Source organism: Paralichthys olivaceus, chromosome 24 (assembly GCF_024713975.1).
Source record: "Paralichthys olivaceus isolate ysfri-2021 chromosome 24, ASM2471397v2, whole genome shotgun sequence".
In the NCBI taxonomy this organism is placed as follows: Eukaryota; Metazoa; Chordata; class Actinopteri; order Pleuronectiformes; family Paralichthyidae; genus Paralichthys; species Paralichthys olivaceus.
In genome coordinates this window covers 7,850,312-7,857,806 of record NC_091116.1, presented here as the reverse complement: position 1 = coordinate 7,857,806, position 7,495 = coordinate 7,850,312, and positions in this window count along the sequence as shown.

Genomic DNA, 7,495 nt, shown 5'->3' with positions numbered 1-7,495 from the left:
ACCACTGCAGTGTCCCTCAGTCACAAGTTCAATCACACCTGCTGTCTCTTTCTATGGCAAACGTATTTCTGTCACGTTTTCATGTCTCGTTCATTTAAGGGCTGTGGCATTGAATCTGGATTATAAAAAGCTGTAGCTGCAGTCAGTGGTGATGCAGCCAGTTTAATAAAGAGGAAGCTTCAACAACAACAATGCAAACCACAGAACCACCAACAAAAAACATTTAAGATGATCTAAAAGGAATGGTCGTGCAAATGCACTTGAAAATAATGGATAAAATAGAGAAAACGCTACTAAAATATGTATCATGCATATGCATTTCGAAATAATGTACATTATTAATATAGAGGAAGATGCATGCTCACTTAATAACATAGCAATAAAGGCATATGTGCAAAATATTAACATCTACCATTCAGAAATGCAGCTCTGGTGTTGAGGCTTAAAATGCTGTTATATCAAGAACAAGAACTGAATAAATACAATGAATTTATGAGGTTTTACAAATATTTTAGACACAAAACCTCAAAACCTGATTGGAAGTTACAGCCAATAAAACGCAGGGATTCCTCCTGTTCTCCTTTAATGTAACGCACACTTGTTGCTCGCTGCGCTGCGGAGGGTCCCCGGACCACAGCTTGTGCACCACCACGGCAGTTTGAAGAACGAACCCCCTCCACCTCCTTTATGATATGGAGGCTGCATGCGTTGACGTGTCGCGCTGCTGCGCTTCCGACCCCTAGTATTGGTATGCGTCTCCTGCGGGCACGCACACTCTCTCGCCTCACACACATACGCGCACTAAACACTCTCATGGGGACATGCGGCCAAGCGGACGCAGCCTGCACGGTAAGTGGAGCCACTTTTCACAGGGGATCGGTCACAGAAGTGTTCTCCTGACTCTCTTTGCGTGTGCGTCGTGGTTGTTGTTGTTGTTGATGTCCGCGTTTGGATCGAGAGAAGACTTTAGGAGACTTTTCCTCTTTTCCTCGGCACCACACTGTCCGTGCAGATTGCGCAACGCGGCGTGTGATCGCGCTGGAAAAACGGGGAAAACAAGTCAGTGTTGTTGCTTTTTTTTTACATTAGTGTCGTTACTTGGCCAAACATTGTTGCCGTGAGTCCAACTCATCACCCCGGGTATGCGCGTCGCTTTGCTGTGGCCATGCGGGTCTTCTCCGGGGGGAGCACATTTCAGCCTCTCTCCGCTCAGCTAAAAAACGCAGATTTTTACGCACCAATTCATGTGTGTTTTTTTCAACACAAACCCGCATCTGCAGTGTTGTTGAATGGTCACTTGTGTTTTTCTGACTCACAACTTTAATGCTTCGCTTCTTTGAGGGCCAACTGTGCCGCTTCGGTCCCGTGTGTGTGTGTGGTTGAGGGGGGAGCAATGCGCAAAGTGTGTGGTCTCCAAGCTCACCCGCGCGGAGACGCACGGTTTACGCACGCTCGCACACACTCACTCACACACGCACGCACGCTGTCTGTCACGCTCGGGCATGGATGTCTCCGGGTCTCAGGAATGCGCCCGGTGTTTTTTCTGTATTTTTCACATTAAGGGCAGTTTCTCTCAGAAGCGCCGCCACCCGCGTCAAGTCAGCGGCCATCACCCGCACACATCCAGCTTGATGTTTCAAAAATAATGGTAACACTTTTGTTTGTTCCGAAATGTATGCCCTCACTGTGAGTGAAGTCCATTTATCAGAAAGTCACTCATTGTTAAATTAAATCAACAATTTCACATGTTTTTTACATTTGTGATTTGATTTTAAAATGTGGATTCATGTGCAAATTACTCGATGAAACAACTGATATTTTGTCTCTAAAATGCGATTTGCGTTTTTATTGAACTTTATCCATATCGATGCCTTAAAATACCTGATCAACAATCCAATATCTGATAATGATCGATTATATAGCAACAAAACACAACAGAGAAGAAACATTAATTAACAAACTGGTTCGTTTCACTCAACAAATTAGGTTAATTGACAATTAGAATAATTCCTGTCAATTTTGACTTATTGTGAATAAACTAAGATTTTCAGCTATGAATAATGACACTATGGCTCCATTGAATGTTTTTATGATTGCTGTAGTAAGGGTAGCCTTTGCATTTACTTTCCTATATTTGCTAATTATCAAGGGGAAACACAGTCTGTTACCATCTCTATCATTTTATAACAGGCCACTCAACACGTGTCACTTTTGTTTTTCACTAGTTTTCTCCTGAGCTTTTAATTTGAATGTAAAAGCCAGAGCAGCTTCCGCTTCGTTCCTGGTGAACTCGAGCCAGTCTGACGCTGTTGGAGAAAGAGAGAGGGAGGGATGGAGGGAGGGGGTAGCCCCAGCCTGGAGAGGGGAGAGGGGGAAATTCTTGTGTTTTTTGGTATGCGATTACCCAGTGGAGAACCCATGACTGAGGGGGAGGAGGAGGAGGAGGAGGAGGAGGAGGAGGAGGAGGAGGAGGAGGAGGTAGATGGGGTTGAGAGTAGGACACATTCCTTGTCTTCCTCTTTGAGTTTGAGCCGCACTAGAGGAGCAGCTGACATGTTGCCTCCTCGCTCACATGATACACCAAATGTTTCCAGCTGATGCATTACAACTGGACAGATGACGAAGCTGAGACACACCTAAGCTGCTCTCAACTCTGGACATTCTCCTGAAATATTCCAAGGGGGAAGTTCGTCCGAGTCAGTTTCTCAAAAGTTGGCTTTTTCTGGAACTTCTCCTGCCGGCACCACAGTAACAAGTCAGGAGAGTATCCCAAGTCAACCCGTGTTAGAATACACGTGAAGTCCCAGAATTGATACGTCACTGCTCGTGCTTCTCGACCCAGACGCCACCCCTCGCCTGAATGTGCCGGACATCTTCCTGTTGATGTGACCTCGTCCGACCTGGACGATCTCCTGCTGCGTTGTTCATACGTGAAAGGCAAAGTAACTATTTCGAAAATGAATCTAATGTTGATGAATTCACTTCATCACCGTCAAATCCTTTTTACCCTCAGGTGGTCAAACACACACACACACACACACACACACACACACACACACACACACACTCTCCCTGCAGCTAACTCCACATTACATCTGACACATGAAAACAGGGCCTTGCCACATTTGCATAAAACCAGCCGAGCTCTGCCTGTTCATCAGCATCCATTGAAAACCATATTCGCCCACTCGCTAACGACAATTACTATAATGCACTGATCATTGGATTATACCACCAAAGTGGTTTTAGCTCGCATCTGCATAATTGTTCTTAGCACATATATATATGCTAAGTGCCTGTGGGCTCCTGGCTGCCATTAACTGCTGCGGAGAGAGAACGCGAGCGAGGAGCCGCACGATGCTTGAAGAACAACAGCAAATTGCGTGCCAACTGTGTGGGTGTTTTAGTGTGTGCGTGGAGTCAGTGCTGAGAGGGAATGCAGACAGCATCATCTTATTAAAGTTGTTTTTAGGGTTCAATTCCTTCTCTAATGCAACTGATAGAGAAGCGATAATTACACATGTAGGGTTCAATGTAGGGGCTCATGAGCAAGGCAGTAAACCAGCAGCGGCTCTACTGTGCACATGAGTAGAAATATATGTATTTTAAAGGAGGAGGTTTGAGGTAAACTGCATCCTGCTGGCTCAACTTAATAGATGAAAGTTAAGAAGTGATTCCCGGGAGTTTTGGCAGTGTTTGATTCATGCTCGATTGAAGTTTTTCACCTTTTTATCCAGAAGTATTTTATATAAAAACGTAGTGATTTTACAGCCTCTCACAGTTTACGCTCTCCTTAGGTTACACTTTTGACCGATCCCTCATTTCATCACCTTCTTCTGCAAAGTCCCACAATGCATCAAATATTAAAACAGAAAACGTGATGTTTGCTCAGACCCTCATTTACTACTCTGTTCTAAGGCTTCTTTAGATTCATTTAGATTAACTAATCATCATCCCAAACATTATACAGGTTTGCACAGAGTTACAGTAGGGAAGGAGAAAACCTTAACGGTGCCATCTGTGGATCAGGTTTCAACACACATCCATGCATATTATACACATATCACACCAACAATGATACAAATCATGGACAGAAAAGGAGACAAAGACGAGATGTTATCAAGTGTCCAGCTTTGCCAAAGACTCAGAATGGGTGAATCCAGCATCACGTGACCAACAGATGGACGGACACATGCGGCAGCGTGAGCCAGATCCATCAGCTGAACCCAGACGTCCTGTCACAGCCGCTGTTCAAACACGCAGCGAGGCTTCGCAAATCTGCTGAACCCTTTCCTCCGGGAGAAAAAAATGCTGATTTCCTCATCAAATTCAATAATGTAAAACAAAAAAATAGAAAAGCACAAGTTATTGTCTGTGCTGGTGCGTAATGATACCTCACGCAACCAAGGCCGCTGCTACTTCATCGAACTCATCTCTTGAAAGCAGGCCAACGTCCCCCCCACACACACACACATGCAGAATCACATTTGTTCGCACTCCCTCCCTTTTCTCTTTACAATTGTGCTAATTACTCAACCGTTTCCATGGCTACCGGTAGCACTTCCCTTCTTTGTCATCGTCCATCGCAAAACACGCATCCCATCGTTCAGCTGAGGCAACACTCGATACTGTCGAGTGGACTGATTTTGATCTCGTCGTCCCCCAATTATCAAGAGCGCACAAATAAATGGAGAGTTTCTACTTTCATGACACTTAAAGGAGTAATCCACCTTTATATAGTTTTTAATGTGCATTCCAGGGATTCTTTACATTTCCCAGAATGCATTTGGACAGGGGGTTGTAGTATGTAGTTGTAGTACAACAGCAGAGCTTCAGTTTTGACAACATAAAATGCAGTATTTTGCATTTGTGTCTCGTCGGATTGTTTTTGTTGAATCAGCTTGAAACTTGGACTGTTACCTTGAGACATGAACTGGAGGATTCAAGGTGTGTGTGTGTGTGTGTGTGTGTGTGTGTGTGTGGGGGGAGAGAGAGCGGAGATTATCACACCTCGCTTCATTACTCATTAAACACATAGGAATGTGCTGTCTCTCTGTGTCCAGCTGGACGGAGCAAGACTTTAGAGGACACTCAAGAATTTAATTGAACTTACATTACTGCTTATTTGGATTTGCTGTGCCAAAGTACACAAGACACACAATATTTGCAACAGTAAACAACATTACTACAGATTCTGTTTACATGTAATAAACCACTAAAAGCATGCGTTTATTCTTGTGCTTTCATGCACATCTAAGTGACATTAATGATTCATTTTGCCGTATGAAGTGGGCTCGCTCCCCCTCTCTGCACATGCCTTAATACCACATTATCCTCAATGACCCTGGGTTTTATGAATGGGCAGCAGGGAGCTCTGTCATTGGCTGGGATAGATGACCAATCATGGAGGAGCACTGGCAACAGAGGTGGGAGTGGATGAATGGAGAGTCAGACATATTTAGAGGTCAGGGCCCGGTGTGTTTGTTTGTGTGTGTGTGTGTGTGTGTGTGTGTGTGTGTGTGTTAGGTTTATTGTAGGCGTCTATACATAACTGTGGGAAACACGGGGCAGACAATCGGCCTGGTTTAAAATTAGCAGTCAGGGCCACCTGCCCGTTCCTCCACAAAGGCGGAAACGAGGGAGTGCAGGGCGGAGATGGAGGGAACAGGAAGGGGGGAAAGGAGGGACGAGAAGGGGGAGATCGGGCATTGATCACTCTGCTGGTTTAACTCCTTCTCTCCTTTTTTTTTTGTACCTCCCTCGACACAGGGGGACATTGTTGGGCAGACTGGATCTGGATTTGAAGGTGGGGGGGTTGGTGGTCCTGGGCCAAGCAGAGTTCACATACCTCTCTGCTGGAGCACGGCCAGATTTCACAGGCCATATAAGTGGAGAACAGGGAGGGGAGAGTTAAAGGACCCTCTGCTATCGGAGCCCATGAAACACCTTGTGAGACTTCTTTAGAATTAAAGAGCCACCTGCAACCCCCCCATCCCCCTCCCCTCCAACATACAGCATAACCTTATTGCACAACTCATGCTTCCTGCCTTTGCCCAGACAGGAAGTCTTCTTCTTAACTTCACGCATGTTAAAACTGGCATCTCGTTTCCTAGAATCTACACCCACCACATGAGGTTTTTCTTCCTGTGAAGAAGTGTAATGTTTTCTGAAAAGCAATATGAACAGCGAGAAGTTACTTCACGGCCCCCAGAGGACTCAGCTCTTATTGCTGCTTTCAAATGTGTTTGAATATTACATTTGAAAATGTTGGATGTTTAATTTCCCTTGGACCTAAACTCAGTCATCTTGTTCCACGTCTGCACAGTCAAACTCTGCTATAAACAAAATGAGTCTCACCAGTGTTTTTCTTTTCTTTTCCAGTGTTCCTGTTTGGACACGACACTCCAGGAAAGGTGTTGGACTGTCCTCCGTAGTCAATCTGTGCAGCACGGCTGCGATGACAGCCATCTTGGCTCCAGTGTAGGAGCAGATGGACAGTACAGCGCTGAAAGGAAAACAGGGAGATTAGTTTTTAATTCTCCCCACATGCACTTCAACCTCTTTTTCAATCTTTGTTCTGACAATGTTTTAGAGCCAATTATGATTCGTGAAGCTGCTAAAATCCAGGTAATAATCTCCCAAATGGTTACAATCACATGGAAACAACAGATTGTAAAGATGGACGACATGTCTCCACTTCCTCCCACAATCGAGATATGAAGCCAAAATATCCTGGATAGTCTGTGTAGTAACATTCTGGCTCAACTAATTGCATCAATTAAGCAATTAAAATTCAACTTAGAAGAAAAATTTACATTTGAACATACATCAGTGAGATCAAACTTCAAATTTGATATTTAATTTGACATTTTTGGTTTTCATCCATGTCCCATCCACTAAAATGGAGGAGGTGGGGATTGTGAACTATATTGCAGCCTGCCAGCAGTAGTCGGCAATTAAGATGTTTTGGCTTCACTTTTGGGGAGCAGTCATGTAGTCCATCTTTGTTTACGGTCAATGGCAGAAACATGCATGATACTAGAAAACTGAAAATAGTCAAACAACCTTTTCCCATGTTACAACGGCAGGGAAATTGTAAAAATATTTATGGGTAAAGTTAGATAGGTAAAGCCAGTTTCAAAAGTTGTCTAATCTTCTTCTAATCATTATTTAAGGACTTTCTTTAGAAAGTTTGTTTTCCGCACCTCCAACCCCAGGAAACCTGCTTGTTTGTCTCGTCCTCTCGGCTTGGGGTTGTTTTCCCCTGTTCATCATTTCCCGTCTTGGCAGCAGCGCGTGAACATCAGGTGGCCATTCTGGCTCTGGGTGGTGCTGCAGAGATGTGGGGGCGCCCAGCGGTTGCTCAGTAGTCAGTGTAGATCCTGTGGGGCTGGCAGCAGCTACATCTGGCTACTGGGTCTCTGCTGGCAGCCACGTCACTCTGGATACGCAGTGACGACACATGGGGTTGTTGCACGATTGAATGATTGAATGT